General features: G+C 32.3%; 1 protein-coding gene across 1 annotated transcript in view; it reads left to right on the plus strand.

Annotated features, from left to right (window-relative positions):
• LOC129913190 (uncharacterized protein DDB_G0288805) overlaps positions 1–19,355 on the plus strand; it is a 306,856-nt gene that overhangs the window by 57,205 nt on the left and 230,296 nt on the right. The gene's annotated exons all lie outside the window — the stretch shown is intronic.

The raw sequence follows: 19,355 nt of genomic DNA on the forward strand, positions 1-19,355 counted from the left end.
CAGACGGTACGGTGCGGTGTACTCCACTCAAAATGGATCCTGGGGAAAACCACAAAGAACAGTAAGGATGTCGTTCATCACTTGAATTGCGCGCGGATGCTGAAGTAGAAGCTGATGCTTGTATCTGGCTGAAACGTTCGTCGAGTTTGTTCGTTTTCGTTTATAGTTTTTTTTTTCGCTTCGACTTGCTGCTGCTGGATGGTTTAGCCTGGCGCGTTTCCTTTTCAGCCCAGAAATCGAGTTATTAATTCTTAATTCATCCTGTTTTTAGGCTAATCGCTATTTCGCGCTGCAGCACTAACGTAGCGGCAAAATAAAACCAAAAAAAAAAACACCCAAACAAAATACAGGCAACGCCAATGGTAACGGTTCTTACAGAGGCGGGGAATAACGGCGAAAAAGTTCATGGCCTTTTTCGACCGTGCGTCCGTTTCCGCTCGTTTTCGAAACGAGAAGAATACTTTAACTGCCATTTTGTGCGCTAAGCATCTAAACTATATGAACGCTGGCTTTTGGATGCTATGCCCGTTCGTCGTTGAAGAAGAGGGGTATCCTGGGGGTGGAAAGAGTCAGAGGAGTCTTTTTTTGTGTTATCTGATAAAAAATAAACTCGTTTAGATAAGGTACAATCTTGTGCGAAATAGTGACAGTGGAGTGGATGCTGCTGGCGCAAAAGGTTCTCTCGTCCTCGAGAGTGGAAGAAGTGAAAACAAAGTTTTTTGTCCCCCTTCTTCCTTAGCGATATAGGTAGTCGTCTTCTTTCGTCGTTTTGTTGTGTGCGATTGCGATTATACTTTTATTTTTGTTAAAAAATTCATTTTCCGTTCTAATTTCAAAAAAAGCGAATTCTTTATTGCTCTTCGTTATTCTTGGCATTTTTGTCGCCTTGCTCTCGCCTCGCCTTGCAAATTGTATTTTAAGTATCAAACATTTTGCAATGATGCGATACAATTGTGTCAAGTTTTTGCTAATGGCCTAATTGGCTACTGCTGCTGCTGTTGCTTTTGGCAATGAGGCAATAAATGGATGAAATGTTTTTGAAGTAGACAATAGAAAATGTCAAATGCAAAAGGTTGTTAGGGAGTTGTCGTCGGTCGTTGAGATGAAATTTTGAAGACGGGCGTGAACATTTAACATACAATTTTTTTGGGAAACTTGAGAGATTACTTTATTTCATTCGTTTTTATTGTTTAAAGTTTGGCAAGGTCAAAATGTAACAAAAAAAAAAAAATTGTATTTTCGAAATAAGAGAATGGTATAAACATTTATTTTCCAGTGTTTGTATTTAATGTTTTTGTTTGGGAATTTATGTGTATCCCATCTTATTCTTTCTAGTAACGTAATAAACCTCAAGATTTCTAGTAGATCTCTTGAATTTCGTCAAAATTGGAATAAAATCGGTTAAGCAGTTAACGAGATATGTCTTAAATATAATATTAATTTTTACTGAGTGCACGAATTAAACTCGCTTTTTTTTTAATTTTTTACTGATATTTGTTCCAAATTGTTCTTGACATGTTCCGGAATGTTCCAATTTTCTTTCAAAACATGCTGAAAAATAGGAATTTTAGAGCAAAGCCAAATCCCATTTTTTATTCAGTTAAATTTTTACAAACATTTAACTTTTGAAATTTTTTAATGTTTTTAAAAGTTATTTCTAAAATTGCTCCAAATTTTTGGACTAATTTTGTTGAACTTTAAAAAAGTGTTTAAACTATTAATTCGAAAAATTGAGGTCGTAAAATTTCATTTTGAAGATATAAATGTAGATGAAATTTTTCAAAAAATCTCGATTAAAAAAGAGGCTGTCTGTAAAGCCGGTTTACGGACGATGATTTTACGTGATAACGTCGTCAGAAAACAGGTTGTGTGGTTTGTTTAAAATGAGTCAATTGAAGAGTTTACTTTTTCAAACAATCATAATTTACAAGAAAAAACTAAAAAAAATTACCTTTTTTATTTTCTCATTATATTAATTTTTTTATTTTAAAAGCTTACAAAATAAATTATGCAATATAAAAGCCAAGTATTTCTTTTATTTTTAAATTTGTATAATGCACAAAGATTATAAAAATAATTTATTGAAAACAATCATTTTCATCAAAAAAGCAAAGAAGACATGAATTTTCTCACGTCATTAATTCCATTTTTTTCCCTAACAACCTATAAAAAATTTTATACCATCTGAAAGCTTATTGTCTTAGCTCAAAATATATATATCGATCAGGTCTATGAGACATCTACAACAAGAGCTAGAATTTTTTGAACTCGATCAAATTTCATTAAAAAAAGCAAAAACAAACATTTGTTTTTATAATCTCACGCTATGGAATCAATTTTTTTGTTTGACAACCTATAAAAATATATATATCATGTTAAAGCTTATTATTTCACCTTTCATATGACGTATCAATGTCATTTCAAAGATGCCTAAAAGAGAAGTTAGAATTTTTTGAAGTCAACCATGTCGAATTTCCAGACTGAGATTACGGTACTTCCCACACTGGTGGCTGTTCGGGGGGCAACAGATCTCCACTGGTGTTTTGAGGTTTTTCGCAAGTTTCTTGATTTAACATTGTGTAGCTTGTAGTTAGTCTATCGTTATGTGTTATATATTAAATGCATGTTAAAAACCGTTAATTTTACCGTTATCTCAAAATTGTGTTTACGAAAATGATTGAAACTTCGCACACATTTAGTCGTGATCATGGTCTATCATTACTGCGTATACTTTATTCCTGTATCTATTAAAGAAAAAAAGATAAAAATAAAAAACGATGAAAATCGGTTAAAAATTGTCAAAAAACGTGTTTTTTTAAAAACTTGTTTCTTTCGTTATTCAGTCAAAGCTCACTAAACAATTCCAAGTTTTTGCACATATATGCATTAGGCCAAAACCTACATGTCCTATAAGTTTGAGATTTTTTGAACACTTCAACAAAAAGGTAAAAATCAAAAAATTACCCAAAAATACCCCTAAAAAACAAGGTGTTTTTCAAAAATTCAGATTTCGAAATGTAGAGTGTTGGAAAAAAATCCGTATCAAACTCCCAATTTTTTTTCCCTCATCTTTCACCTAACATCTTTAGAATTGTCAAAAAAAATTTAATTTACCCAAAATAATCATTTTGTCATAGCCCCAACATGTGTACAACATTCAAACAAAACGTTATAGCTTAGTTTCAAAATTTTTTAGAATTTTTTCTCAAATGCAGTTATTCTTAAATTAATCTCATCTATCTATAGCAAACAAAATCAATTCTCTACAACTTCGCGTTTAGATTTTAGCCCAAATTTCATCTTTCCGTTTTACCCCTGTTTACCCTATTAAATGACGGAATTTTTAAAAATCCTTCATTTGGATTAAGCTTTAGGTTATTATCTTTCAAATAAGCTATAGAAGATTTTTATATCTCTAATAGTTTATTTTTAATTCTGAATTTAAATTTTTTTGCAGCACTGCGAAAGTGCAAGAGTGTAACGTTAGAAAATGGCGTCACTTTTTTGTGGTGGCTGCCATGGTTCATCGATTTATAAGACGTTATCACGTCAAAACTTTTCGGATTTTGTTTTATAAGCATTTGTTTCGAATTCGAATATTTAACAACATTAAAATATCCTTAGTGTGTTTCAGTTTCTAACAAAAAGATTGTGATAATGAATGAATAAGAACCAATGAACAAAAGAATCTATAGAAAAAATTGAGTGGAAGGGTGTTTTTTTTTTTTGCGGAAAAGAGGTAGGGGTTGAAGGCTAACAAAATAGTGAAAAACAAGTTTTTTGGTTATTTTTGTATGCTGAATCTAATGTCATGAAAGTAAAGCCAGTACGATTGCTCTAAGAAAAGTTATTCCCGATTAAACGCAAAAATGTTTTTTTTTTTTTTTTCTTCAACAGGTAAAATACAGCCGAATCTTATGTGAAAAAAACATGAAACTCTAATATAAAGCAAGGACTAAGAATCCATAAAAATATTTTTGGTGAAAGGGTGTTTTTTTTTTAACATAAACTATGTTATTTTTTTAAAGAGTATACTGTTTACAAAATTATCTTCAGTAAAAGGGTATTTATTAAGGTGTAGAGAAAATGTGAATTTATGTATTGGAAAAACTGAGTAATAATAGTAGTAGAAATTCAGCAATTATGTTACTTTTGATATTGGAAACAAGAATCTAAAGTGTCTTTAAGAATATCATGGTTAAAAGGTGATTTTTTTTTTAGTGAAACAAAAATTGATGGGCAACCATAATAAAAATCAGTAAAAATGTTGTTTTTGGAATAGAAAGCAATTTGGATGCAAGGGTGTTTTTTTTTTTTTTTAAGAGACATTAAAATCTGTATAATTTGTTCCAAAAACACCAATGATTTTAGACTAAAATAAGAATTTTAGTAAACTATTACCCCATTTTAGCCCTAATTTTGAAAATTTAAAAATCACAAAATAAGAATTGGCTCTAAAATGTATTAAAATTTGGTCTGTTTCAAGCATATTTCGAATATGTCCTTATTATAGTGAAGTCTAATACCAAGAAATATTCAGATTATGGCAGATCTTTGAAATTAGAAACCATTAACATAAAATCGATACTTACCCGCGTCTCGTTGATTTATGTGCGACTACTGAAAATAAATAAAAATAGATTTTGGAACCTATTATAATTATTTTTCCCATGTAGGCACAATTTCATTAAAACATTAACTTTTTCAACTTTCACATTAATGATCTCTTTCCTTGATTAAATACCTTCCCCCATTTAACATCACAACATGCATCAAATGAAAATAATAAATTTTTGTTTGTTTCCATTTTTTGTTGAACTTTTGAACTAGTTGAATTTTTCCCCCCAATAAAAATAATTAAATCGCACAAAAACCCACTCAATTAATAAGTACTCGTAATACTGTAATACTTAACCCAGGAAATCCCTCATCCCATCCAAATAAAGCGAAAACTTAACACGAGTGTCAGTAGCAGGAAATATTAATGCCTACGTGTTTAGAGTGATAATTACTATTTCTCCAGAAAAGACTCTACTTTGTGTAGGTTTTTCAATTGTCAGGGAATAAATATTTACTACGAACTTGTTTTTGGTTAAATATTCTGCACTAACTGACATCAGCGCATCAGTTTATTAATTAACTTTCTCCTCTGCGTTCATCATTCTAATCCCGCAACAGATCCTGATGGCAATCCAAAGAAGAAGAAGAAGTAGTAGAAGACTTATTTCATCATCATATGGTTTTTTTTTGTACATATTCGTAATCTGGCATTTCTGACACCTAAATTGAATATCAAAGGCTTCAAAGATATTATATCTCTATGTTGTATCTCGCTTGTGTGCCTTGAATTTAATCTCTCAGAACGACATAAGCAATATCGCATCTATAGTGTGTTACCGATTCGACAGTCGACACTCCATATATAATACTCTCAACTCAACTTGATAAAATGGTTTCTTATCACTTTTTTCCTAGCGTTTCAAGGAGTAATATTATGAGGCTATGTGGATAAGAATAGGATAGGGTAGGGTTTAGGGTATTGGAAACTTCTGCAAAGGTTAAAGCTGGAAACTTTTCGAATTTGCCTCCGTGACAAGACGACCGACGACGAAGATGATGATGATGACGATGTTGGTGGTGATAGAGGCTCGGTCGGTGGTTTTGCCTTTATCGAAGCAGTTGTAAATCTCTTGTGTTTAGTTTGTTGGAAGAAGAAAAAAGAGAAGAGAAAAGAATTTTTAAGTTCAAGAACTTTAAAGATTTCTTGTGTGATGATTCTTTCTTTTTTTCTATTTTCCAGGAAGGAAATTCACACCACAACACACACAGTTACATCTTGTAACAACGACGTGTAACCCTTTGCCACACCGAATGACAGAGGGCGTCTTAAAAGTTCAACGGTGAGCAAATCCCTTGTCAGAAGTCGTTGGAAGTTGTTCTTCTACTTTGTTCGTAGTTAGTTTCATTGTTTTTTTTTTTTTTCATGTTTTTCTTTTGACTTTTTTTTTTCTTTTATCATTTTTGTTTGCTTTTTTTTTTTTTTTTATCTGCCACGTCTGATGTGGCAGCATGTCCCATCACAATCCCCAAAACAGATGAATTTTATGAAACGTGTTCTGACGGAAATGATGTTTCATCTGGTTCTTCTTCTCGTTCGGAAGGAAGGAAGCATGACAATAATAGCTGGAGCTGGTTTCTAGGTACTGAGCAAACATGGAACTTTATGTAATTTTTGGTATGAAAAGCTTGCATCCCCTATTGCACCATCAAAAAACGGTGTGTTTGGTAAGTGTAATAAGGGGTTAACTTTTTAGTATCACAAAGGGACTCGTAGTAATTGGAATAACGATTATTTTGTTGAACAATAACTGTTTACACTATAAAGTTATGAATGCAGAAGAAAGAGATATGAAAACATATAAATTAAATTCAACTCGACACATTCTTTGGACCTATTAATTTTCTTATGAGTTCTTAAGGGATGATAATTTTGTTTCTTAGGGAAAATATGATGGTTTGAGTAATTTTAATAACTATCCAAGAAAAAGTAAATAAATAGTTTTATAGCCAAGCTAGTTTATGAAGATTCCGATGAGTTTAGAGGAAATGGACTCTTTCATAACGTCAACAGCCGTTGGTTGTTTGGTTAATAATATTTTATTTTGGAATCGTTAAGGGACCTGTTTCTGTATAGATTGAAAAGTTCTGCCATCGTTCTAATTGCTCCACGTAGAGTTAAGCTAATAGCTGAACCAAGTATGTATTAGTTTTACTCAGTCTCAGATATGTATGATCCACGAACAACTATAGTGAGAAACCTGACGTGTTTAAATCAATAGACACTTTAGTGCCCACCCAAGGTCTCTAGCAACTTTCGGCTATCGTAGAAACTTGAAATTTTACACGGTGATGGGACTTGTGGTGTATACAAAGTAAAAAAATCGTAAATTTGAGATTTTCAATTCAAAATTTTAAAAATCGTTATAGCCGTTTTTTTATATAGACCAGTGCCGATGCCTTCAAAAACATTAAAAAGTACAAAAAAATCATAGTAGAATGAAACCCATTGGAAAAGGAGGGGAATATGATAAGAATGAAAGGAAAAATAAATTACGGGCGAGCCGAGTTCGGGAAGTGGGTGGGTTGAGTTTTTAATGGTAAAAAATGGTATATCTCGATTTCCGGCAAAACTACAAATCCTATAGAAAAAAGTTGTATGGCAAAGTAATTTCGTAGAAAAATTTTTGTTTTTGAAAAAGATAAAAATAAAAAACCAAAAACTCGGTTTTTTGAATTTTTCACATAAATTTTGAGGTTATGTGAAAAAAATGTTGATACAAAAGTCGTAGATCTTTGCCATACAACTTTTTTCTATAGGATTTGTAGTTTTGCCGGAAATCGAGATATACCATTTTTTACCATTAAAAACTCAACCCACCAACTTCCCGAACTCGGCTCTCCCGTAATTTATTTTTCCTTTAATTTTCATCATATTCACCTCCCTTTCCAATGGGTTTCATTCTACTATGATTTTTTTTGGTTTCAAAAATTATCGACCCTGGTCTAATATTGTTTTCTTTATATAAAAAATTTCAAAAACTTTTCAAAACAACAAAAAAAAAAAAAATGGGTATGCCATTAAAAAGGCAATATAAATTGACACATAAAAACAAAGTTTCAATTAAATTCATTAAGTCGTTTTAAGAAAATTGATTTTCAAAACAAAAAAAAGTTGAACTCTTTTAAAAATCCAAAAATAATTTTCTTAAAAGTTTTCTTATTTTTAATATTACTATAAAACCTTTTTATATAAATGTATGTTTGTAAGTATTTTCATTTAAATCGGTTTTGTCGTTTACGGACAAATCAGTAATTAAGAAATCGGTTTTATAGCAAGTACCGTTAATAATGATTTAAAAAATATTTTTCTTATTTCAAAAGTGCGGCCTTATTTGCAGCATTACAAATGTTAAAGCCGTTTTTGAGAAAATAGCATAATACTATACATATGCACATATCTCAAAAACTTTATAGGTATTGGAGATATCCGTTAAAAAGGAGATATTAATATAAAATAAAACAACGGTTCTTGGAAATCACGTACTACCTACTGTACCAAGTTTTTAGTTTTTTCTATCAATCCGATTGATCTCTTTTTCTTCCTTTTTTCAAAATGCAACTTATAACGGATAAAGGGTTTTTAAATTTGGCAGTGCCAACGATTGATGTCCCAATGCACACATTATTGGCACTGTGGTGGATATAATATAAAATAAACATTATATAAAATAAAATAAACATTTTATAAAATAAAATAAAACATTTTATAACACTCCAAAATAAAATCGCATCGCGATTTTAAATCGTTTACGCGAACGCAACCGCATACTTCTGTTTCAAACTTAAAGTTTCATTTTCTGAACGCTCACCAAAACAACTTAACGAAAACAAAAAACCAACTGTCAATCTTGTTTTCTTGATAATTAACTTTTGTCTGTCATTCATTCATTCATTCATTCGCTTTCCATTTTATCATTCACGCGGTTCATACCTCAATTCTCAATTACCTAAATTATAAAACTATTAAATTGTGTGCTGGTGCAATATTGCTCCCAACCTAACTTAAATTATATTGTAAAAATATTATTAAGAATAAATAAAATAAAAATCTTAAAAACTAAAAAGTGTTTCGTCGTCGAGAGAAGAAAAAAGAATAGCAATACAATACGTGCTATATTGGTGACCCCGAATCAAAATTTTTTTTTTTTCTTTTTCTTCGCCATCGATACGACGCCATTTGCCGCATATAGAAAGTGCAGTTTTAAAACTGTTGTAGGACACGCTACAGTTATAACGGCATACAACATCACGCTTTCAATTGAAACGAAAGTTTTTCAACAAAGCCAGCGAGTTTCAACAACATTTTTTTGCATCGAGTGCCACCAACGACAAGAACATATTTGTGCAGGCATTTTCGAGAAAAATTTCACGAATAAATTTGCCAAGCGTCACTGCACAGTCAAATACGTGCTATATATATATGAATACGTCCCATCATTTGTTGCCACAAAAATTTTCACCATCGCTTGCTGTTGCTACCGCTTGCTGTTGCTACCGCCCATTTTGGCGGTTGCCGATTATTGTTGCCCATCGTTGTTGCTGTTTGCTGCCAGTTGTTGTTGCTAACCGTCGTTGCTTGCCACCCACTACCACTACTGTTCGTCATTGCTGCTACCACTTTTCCAACGCTTCCGTCGTCACCACCAACGATTGTCGCCATCGATCAGTGTTGCTACCAAAGCGCATACAGGTTCTTAAGCAGGCACCGCCTCGCAACCGCTCGCCACAAAAGGTTTTACCAATCATCTCACAAAGAAGACACGCTGCAACACATTTTTTTTTTCCGCAAAGTTTTTTTTTTTGGAATAAATAACTTTGCCGCCATTTTTTTTACAAGTTTTTTTTCTCCCAACAAATAACTTGCCAACAATTTTTTTTTTTTTTTCAAGTTTTTTTCCAAATAAATAACTTGTCAACATTTTTTCCAAGTTTTTTTCCGAAACAAAAACTTGCCTCATTTTACAACAAGCTGCATCAACGCCATCAGCGCAAAATCCTGAAACTCATCAGCGCCCAACTAGAATACCAGTTCAAACGAAAGCAGCATCATCTTGTACACCGGCTCAAAATTTCAACTTGCCGGTAGCCTTGTTCCTGGTATCCTGGTTCCTGAATTAAAATTTTTTTTCAGTTTTGTGAAAAATTGTACAGGTGAGAGTTAATTGCAACACCACACACACACATACAAATAAATTTACAGTAATTTCATAAAATACTTCTCGATTTTTAACTTTTATCGGAACAACAGTTTTGACAGTAATTTTTTTAATTTAATATTCTTTGCGGTTTAAGCTTAATACTAAAAATAAGAAACTAAAGCGGAAAGGTTCGTGCAAACTTTTTTTTTTGCAAAATTTTTACGATTCTTTTGGAATTCATTCGGAATTTCAATTTCATTTCAAGTTCTGATTTATGAAAGTAATCAAAATTGAAATGCCTGGTGATATTCAATCAAGTGGTCAAAATGGATCAAACGTAACGGATCCACCACCACCAACGGTACAATCGAGTCCCCCTCCGGTAGAAGTAGAGTCAATTAGAGTTCGACTTCCTACATTTTGGAATTCCAATCCGGTCACATGGTTTATCCAAGCAGAAGCACAATTTACAGTGCATAGAATAACCAGTTCTGAGACAAAATACTGTCTCACGGTTGCTGCTTTGCCACCAGACACCTGTGACTCGGTAATTGACATTCTTTCAAATCCACCTAATACAAACAAATATCTCGCACTTAAAACAGCACTCGTAGAACGCCATTCGGTTTCCGAAATAAAACGTTTAGAAACCCTCATTGACAAAGCGGACATTGGTGATCGAAAACCATCAGAAGTTTTACGTTCGATGAAAATGTTAGCCGGTACCTCTTTTAATGACGATATCGTCAAAAATTTGTGGATGCGTCGATTACCACAACCAATTAATATCGCTTTACTATCGGTCGGTCAAAAATCTCTAGAAGAATTATCATCTCTCGCTGACAAAATTTACGAAGCTTCACAAAATACAAACATTTGTAGTGTTTCCACTGCTCAGCAAGATAATAATTCTTCTAATGAACTTGAACAAAGGCTTAGTAAAATTGAGTCGATGATTGAAGCAATTTCGTTCGATACCCGTTCACGTAGTAAAAATAGAACTTTTCAAAATAATAGAAGCAGGAGTAGTCGTTCACACAGTCGTGCAAATTCGAATTTAGGGTCGAATATATGTTGGTATCATAGACGGTTTAGGAAAAATGCTAAAAAATGCGACAAGCCCTGCAACTTTGATAAAAAGAATAACCCAAACTAGTTCAACCTGCTGTTGCAGCGGCAAACATGCAGTGTCTTTCAACTCGCCGCTTATTCATTAAAGATAAAACTTCCAATTTCACTTTTCTTGTTGATACGGGGGCGGATCTGTCAGTTCTTCCTCATAACAATAAAAGAGGATCAACATCTCAAAATCCTTTGTTTCTACTCTCAGCTGCTAATGGAACTTCAATTCCAACATTCGGTTCCAAATTATTAAATCTCGATATTGGCCTAAGGCGAAATTTTGTTCACTCCTTCATTTTAGCCTCAGTAAATAGACCAATATTAGGAGCCGATTTTCTAGCAAAGTTCAATCTATTAGTAGACACAAAAAACAAAAGATTAATTGATCCCCTCACAAAGCTCCATACTTACGCAACAGCTATAAGATCTGACGATCCAACCCCAAAACATTTTCAAGTTACAAGGGAATATAATGATATAATACAAAAATTCCCGAGTTTAACAGAAGAACCCAATTATTTTGCGCCAATAAAACATACAATTGTTCATCATATTGTCACAAAAGGCCAGCTCCCAATTTCAAGGCCTAGAAGGCTTGACGCCTCTAGACACAAAGCTGCAAAAACTGAATTCGAACATATGATGCAACTGGGAATTTGTCAGCCTTCATCTTCAAGCACATGCTCACCTCTTCACATGGTGAAAAAGAAAAACAACCAAGATTGGAGACCTTGTGGTGATTACCGCAGACTAAACGCTGCCACGGTTCCGGATTGTCATCCAATTCACCATATCCAAGATTTTTCCATGAATATTCATGGTTGCAAAATTTTTTCGAAGCTTGACATTGTGAGAGCATATCATCTCATCCCCGTTGCACCCGAAGACATTCATAAAACCGCAATTACAACACCTTTTGGTCTTTTCGAATGGCTTCGAATGCCATTCGGGCTACGAAACGCTGCTCAAACGTTTCAACGTTTTATGAATGAAGTTTGTTTTGGACTTGACTTCGTTTTTGCATACATCGACGATCTTCTCATCGCCAGTAAAACTGAAGAACAACACAAAGAGCATCTTGAGATTTTATTTAAAAGACTAGAAGAATATGGAGTAAACATCAATCTTTCGAAATGCGTCTTTGGTGTTTCCACCTTGGAATTTTTAAGTCACTCAATCAGCGCTGAAGGAATTTCTCCTTCAAAGGATCGCGTTGAAGCAATCTTAAACTTCCAGACTCCCAACTCAGTCAAGCAAATTCAACGTTTCGTAGGGATGATTAACTATTATCATCGCTTCATTCCTAAACTTGCTCAAACAATCGCTCCTCTTCACGAATATTTAGCTTTGCTCACAAAAAACAAAAAATCAAAAAAAGTTTTTTCTTGGCCCGAAAACCTCAACTCCGTTTTCAACAACGCAAAAGATGCACTTGCAAAAGTCACACTTTTAGCGCACCCCATCCACGACGGAATTTTTAGCATCACCACTGATGCATCCGACATAGCCGTTGGCGCAGTTCTTCAACAACAGATTTCACAATCATGGCAACCTTTATCGTTTTTCTCTAAAAAACTTAAGGATTCAGAAAAAAAATATTCAGCTTTCGATCGAGAATTATTAGCTGTGTATTTAGCAATCAAGCATTTTCGATTTTTCGTCGAAGGACGAGATTTCACGGTTTTCACAGACCATAAACCACTTTCATACGCACTCACAAGCAAAACGGAACGAAGTCCGAGACAAACACGTCATCTTGACTTCATTTCTCAATTTACTTCTGATATCCAACACATAAAGGGCAAAGAAAATGTCGTCGCCGATGCCCTTTCTCGCATTGAAGAAATCGCCGCCAAGAAAAGTCACGAAATCGATTTAGAAACGATCGCAAAACTTCAATCCACAGATAAAGAACTAAAAGAACTTCTTAATAATGAGAACTCAAAGAAAACTTCAAAATTTTCGTTGAAAGAGTTCAAATTTCCCAACGTAAATATTTACTGCGAAACTTCAACCAACAAAAATCGTCCATTCATTCCATCTGATTTACGCTTTAATGTTTTCAACATCCTTCATGGAATTTCCCATCCAAGTATTCGCGCAACTCGAAAACTAATTTCCGAACGATATTTCTGGCCAAGTATGAACAAAAATATCAACACTTGGGCCAAATCGTGCATAGGATGCCAAAAGTCAAAAGTTCAGCGACACACTAAATCAGAATATGGTAGATTTGAAGTTCCAACTGGTCGATTCGATCACATTCACTTAGACTTGGTAGGACCTCTTCCTCAATCTAACGGTTTTTCATATATTCTGACGGCCGTTGACAGATTTACGCGTTGGCCAGAAGCCTATCCTCTCGTGGATATAACAGCTAACAGTGTAGCAAAAGCATTTGTAGAAAACTTCATCTCCCGTTTTGGTACTCCTTTAAAAATCACTACGGACCAGGGAAGCCAATTCGAATCAAAGCTTTTCAGTGAACTTTCTAGACTTTTAGGCATACACAAGATCCACACAACGCCATATCACCCGCAAGCTAATGGAATGGTTGAGCGTTTTCATCGGCAACTCAAGTGTTCATTAAAGGCTAGGTGCAATACCATCAATTGGAGTTCAGAACTTCCAATAATCCTGTTAGGAATTCGATGTGCAGTCAAAGAAGACTTAAATTCTTCTGCAGCAGAAATGGTCTATGGACAAAATCTAAGATTACCTGGAGAAATTTTCGTTGGTAACGAAAATAAGCAAACCTCTCCAGAGACTTTAATCGAAAAACTTCGCAACACAATGAAAAATCTCATCCCAACAGAAACTCGACAACAAAATCAAGAAATTTTCATACCAAAGCAATTAGACGCGTGTAAACAAGTTTTTGTTAGAATTGACAAAGTCAAAACAGGTCTTATGCCTTCGAAGGACCATATAACGTCATTCGACGCCTAAGAAAACATTTTGTAGTTCAAATAAAAAACAAAAATGTATCGATTTCCATCGATCGCCTTAAGCCAGCGCATTGCATCTAATTTTACAAACAAAATAAATCAAAGTTTATTTAATTTAAAAGACTTTTAAATCTCGAAGACGGAGACTCGATTGGAGGAGGGTGATGTGGTGGATATAATATAAAATAAACATTATATAAAATAAAATAAACATTTTATAAAATAAAATAAAACATTTTATAACACTCCAAAATAAAATCGCATCGCGATTTTAAATCGTTTACGCGAACGCAACCGCATACTTCTGTTTCAAACTTAAAGTTTCATTTTCTGAACGCTCACCAAAACAACTTAACGAAAACAAAAAACCAACTGTCAATCTTGTTTTCTTGATAATTAACTTTTGTCTGTCATTCATTCATTCATTCATTCGCTTTCCATTTTATCATTCACGCGGTTCATACCTCAATTCTCAATTACCTAAATTATAAAACTATTAAATTGTGTGCTGGTGCAATATTGCTCCCAACCTAACTTAAATTATATTGTAAAAATATTATTAAGAATAAATAAAATAAAAATCTTAAAAACTAAAAAGTGTTTCGTCGTCGAGAGAAGAAAAAAGAATAGCAATACAATACGTGCTATAGCACCCCCCTGCCGATAATAAAACCACTACTTTATATTGGGCCAGTTATTGACACCCCTTTTTAACAAATAAAACATATTTTTTTATAAAAAAAAAAACAAATAAAATTATTTAATTTATTATTTTGTTAAACTAAAAAATTATATCTGCATCCAACAGCTCAAAAAATAATCAAAAACAGACGATTACCGAATTCAGTGTCCTTAGCAGGAACACAGTATTTTTAGCACTTTTTTCACGAACATAGAACGGCTTTAATTTTTCACTGATTAAAAGGAACTGAGAATTAAATTAATTTTAATAAAAATTCAGAATTGTGAAGAATTGATACAGGTTTTTATTTAAACATGATTTTTGTGCCTGGACATAGTAGCTTTTGTGATATGATTAATGGCATTAAAAGGTTTAAAAATCGGGGGTGCCAACCATTGATTGTACCCGTTACGCTACCACTTGGATTTTAATTAGAACCAGTCTTTCAAACGGTTTAAAAATGCAAAATTATTGATCATTTCATGTTGAACGAGAATGCCCTGCAAACTTATCGAACGAATTTATGTGAAGTTAGCCTCCTTTTTATGTTTTTTTTTTTTTTATTTTTGAAAAGTATTCTTGATTTGTTCTAGACTGTTGCAATTTTGTTTGTTTTCTTGTGTTTTTTGAAAACTTTTCAAAAGTTTTTTTTTGAAATGTTTTTATTTTAATCGGGGGTGTTATAGCAAAAATACCGTTATTGACCTACCGCCTTTATGTCAAAAAGTAAGTTTTGAAAGTTTAAAAAGGTTTTAAAAGTTGTTCCTAACAATTTGGGCTTATATTCAATATTTCGTAAGTGGTGGACCAAAAAAAAAATAAAATGCACGACTGGGTCACACGTACTTGCTCTTGTAGTTGAAAGTATCTTTAACTTAAATATCTTTTGGAAATTTTAAATTTTTTAAGTGTCTAGAAAAAAAACATCGAAAGTTAAAAAAATTCATTTAAAATTTTTTTTCAATCACTTTTTTTTTAACTTTTTTTTACATTTTACTGTTCAAAATGATATCTGTAAATTTTAAATAAAATTGACTTATGCTTTAATGAAATATATGAACCTTAAAAATATGTAAATTTTGAAAAACGGAAACGCCATTTTTCCGTTCTCCGCATTTTTTGAGAAAAACTTAAAAACGCTGTTTTGTTAGAATCAATAAGACTATTACGCACACCAAATTTAATTAAAATCGTTTCATCCATTTTTGAGAAAACTGCAATACCTCGAAAACATTGTATGGGAGTTAAAAAGGAGATATTAAAAAAAAATAAAAAAAAAAAATGGACCTAGGAATCGTCTGTACCAAGTTTCAAGCAAGTCCCTAGCTCGATGTACAGATGGACGCACACACGCACAGACCGACGGACTTTTTTGATCTTCTCCATTATCGTAATGTTGGTTTTGATTAAAACCTCGAAATTTGTTTCTACACGAAACCAATACTTGTCCTACAGAGCCAGTAAATGTTGAATGATTACTGATCGAAATAGAAACTTTTCAGCAAAATTCGCACTGTCTAGACTGTTTAAGTGAAAGCAGAACACTAAAGATCGTAAACATTGATAAAGTAAAAATTTAAGAAATTTTTGAACTTTAAATACCTCTGGGAGGAATAATGTATGCGACCCAATCAGCAATTTTGTGTACCAATTAAAAAATTCAATAAAAAACATCTTCTAAGATGAACAAAAAATCACTCCAATTGACAAATAAAAAATTCATCTAATTTTCAAATTCCTCCGCTCACTTCCTAATTCAACACCCAAACAAGAAGCGTCATAGTCGCCGGCTTCGCGTCGTTCCGTAAAATCATCCTTCTTTCCAAATAAATCCTTCTTTTTAATCCTTTCAATAAATTTTAATTAGTTTTATCATTTCAAAAAGCAAGTGCATAATTTATCGTAAAATTGCCGTTTTCGAAATTAATCCAATTATCTTGATTATTACATGACAGACGGTTGTCTGAAGTTTCAACGTGGCGTTCTTATTATATAGCCTGCAGATGCAAAAGAGAAACGCTCTTGCTCTCTTGGTATTTTTGTATATATATTTCTTCTCCAATTTCTCATCATCTATTCTTTTTTTTTTTTGGAAAATACTTATTCTTTGGATAAAAGTTAAGAAAAACAAAAAAAAAAAAAAGTTATAATAATTGTCATTAGCATTGAATTACAAAATGGAAAGAGAGACATTGATGATGATGATGGTGGAGAAGATTTTTGAAAGAAACACGTTGAAGAGCTTTAAAAGGGCCACCTCTTAACTTATGGGATGGTTGAAAGTTTACACAAAGAACAAAAATTAGATATTTTTTTGATAGTAAATTCTAAGAAGTAAAAGAATTTTTTAGAATCGTTTTAGGGGGAAATTACTTTAGAGGTCAAATCAAGGTCATAACCTATTAAAATGTTCCCACACACTCTCATACACATAAAAAAGCTTGTTTTTCAATTAAGTACCCTCAAAAAAATTTTCTTTAAACTCATTTAGACATCTCCTAAAAGCTCCAAGCATACAAAATCACTGCAAACACCTGCCGGAAAATTCCTCTTCGCCATCTGAGTTCGCAATGATGCAATTCGAGATAATCAATAGCCGGTGATTTATGATATCGTTGCTGGAATTTATATCCTTTTCGAGAATCTCGAAAGAGGTTTTTCATGAGTGTGGCATAGAAAAGGGGATATAAACTGATGCCTAACTCCATTCGTTGTCGACGTCGTCGTCGTCTTTTCTCTCAACACTGATGATACTGTGTCTATTTGCTGCATTGTAGGAGCACAAGCCTGCAATATATCTTCCTAGTTATCTATTTGTCTTTCGGTAGAAGAGGCTTTGACTCTCTTTCAGCACGACAAACCAGTGAAATAAAAATTCCCTTCCGAGTGTCAACGAACTAACACAAAAAAAAAAGTAACTTGTATCCTAACTTTTCTCCTATACACGAAGTCGAACTCTGTTTTATTTGCACTTTTCTGTCCAAAATTCTATTTACAATGTAATTTTCAGATAACATTGATCCTCTGGCCTGCCAAAGGATGAAAAGCCAACCTATTTTCTCATATAGTAACGATGGAGATGACGATGACAACGCGGCATAGATAGACTACAACTACTGCATTTGGTGGCATTTCGATTTCAAAGTAAATTTATAGCCTCGAATAGTGTCAATTCGGTGAATTTACATGCGTCAGAATTTTGACATCATGTTAGCACAAAATAGAACCGTTAATCTTTTACTGAGCTTATAGTTTGTGAAGAAAAGTTGTTTTTTGAAAATTGGCACTAACCAATGTAAAACATTTTTTTTTAGTAGCTTCGGATTTGAAATAAGAATATCTAAATCTATTAGAAAATGATACAAAAAACAAAAAAATTCATTTTATTTGAACATTTTAAGTTTTTATTTATCATGTTTTTTAATCTTTAGGTACTTTAAAACAAGTTTGGCAACAATATACCGCCAAAATAACCAATTTATTATGAAGAAAAAATAGGAAAGATATAAAAAAAATCAAAGAAGTGCAAAATAAATCTTTTCGACTTTGTTTTGAATTTTTTTTTTTATTGAATATGAACAGTGATTGAACACCTTTTTGATATCAATTTTCATAAAACAAGCGTACGAAATTTCATGACTTTGCGTCAGCAAACGTCCGTGCAAATAATTGTTTAGGCCAAAAAGTGCACAAAAGTACCCAGTATATAAGAAATAAAATGCACGACTGGGTCGCACGAACTTGCTCTTAGAGTTAAAGTTGCTTTAATTTTAAAGACTTTTATATAGAAATTTGGAAAAAAAAATAAAATTCGTTTTTTAAAAAAATTAAATAAAATCTCAAATCAAATTGCCCTCCAAAACAAGTACCTATGCAGTTTTAATTGATATGTTAAGATGCATTTTTAGAAAAAAAAATTTCAAAATCGTTAGAGCCGTTTTTTTAAAAACTAATTTTTTATAAATATTTTTTTGGAAAAAATGTTTTAAAATAAAATTGGTATGCCATTTTGTAGAAATCACTAATCAACATCTAAAACAAAATTTCAAAAAAAATTCAATGTCCCGTTTTCGAAAATTTGATTTTTCAAAAAAAAAATTTCAAAATTTTCAACTTTTTTTTTTTGTACGAATGCATAACTTGATTTACCTATATCGCAAGTAAAAAGAGGTTGTAGGACAATGATTTTACGTGATAACGTCGTAAGAAAACAGGTTGTGTGCTTTTAAAATGAGTCAATTGAAGCGTTTATTTATTTCAAACAATCATAATTTACAAGAAAAAGCTAAAAAAAAAATACGTTTTTTCTTTTCTCATTATATTAATTTTTTTATTTTAAAAGCTTATCAAAAAAAATTATACCATTAAAGAGCCAAATATTTCTTCTAAATAATAAAAACATTTTTAAATTTTTACCATTCGCAAAAAGTATTAAAATAATTTATTAAAAACAATCATTTCTTATGAAAAAAGTGAAAAAATCATTTCCATCACCCAAAAATTCATTTTTTTTTATACAACAACCTATAATAAATTTTATACCACTTGAAAGCTTATTGCTTCAGCTCAAAATATATATATCGATCATGTCTATTAGGCATCTACAAAAAGAGCTAGAATTTTTTGAACTCGATCAATTTTCATCAAAAAAAGCAAAAAAAAAAACATATAATTTTATGTTCTCACGCTATTGAATCAATTTTTTTTTGAACAACCTACAAAAAATTTTATATCATGTAAAAGCTTATAATTTCACCTTTCATATGACGTTTCAATCTTATTTCTGCGATGCCTAGAAAAAAATTTAGAATTTTTTAAAGCCAACCATGTCGAAATTCCAAACTA

This window comes from Episyrphus balteatus, chromosome 3 (genome assembly GCF_945859705.1).
Source record: "Episyrphus balteatus chromosome 3, idEpiBalt1.1, whole genome shotgun sequence".
NCBI lineage: Eukaryota > Metazoa > Arthropoda > Insecta > Diptera > Syrphidae > Episyrphus > Episyrphus balteatus.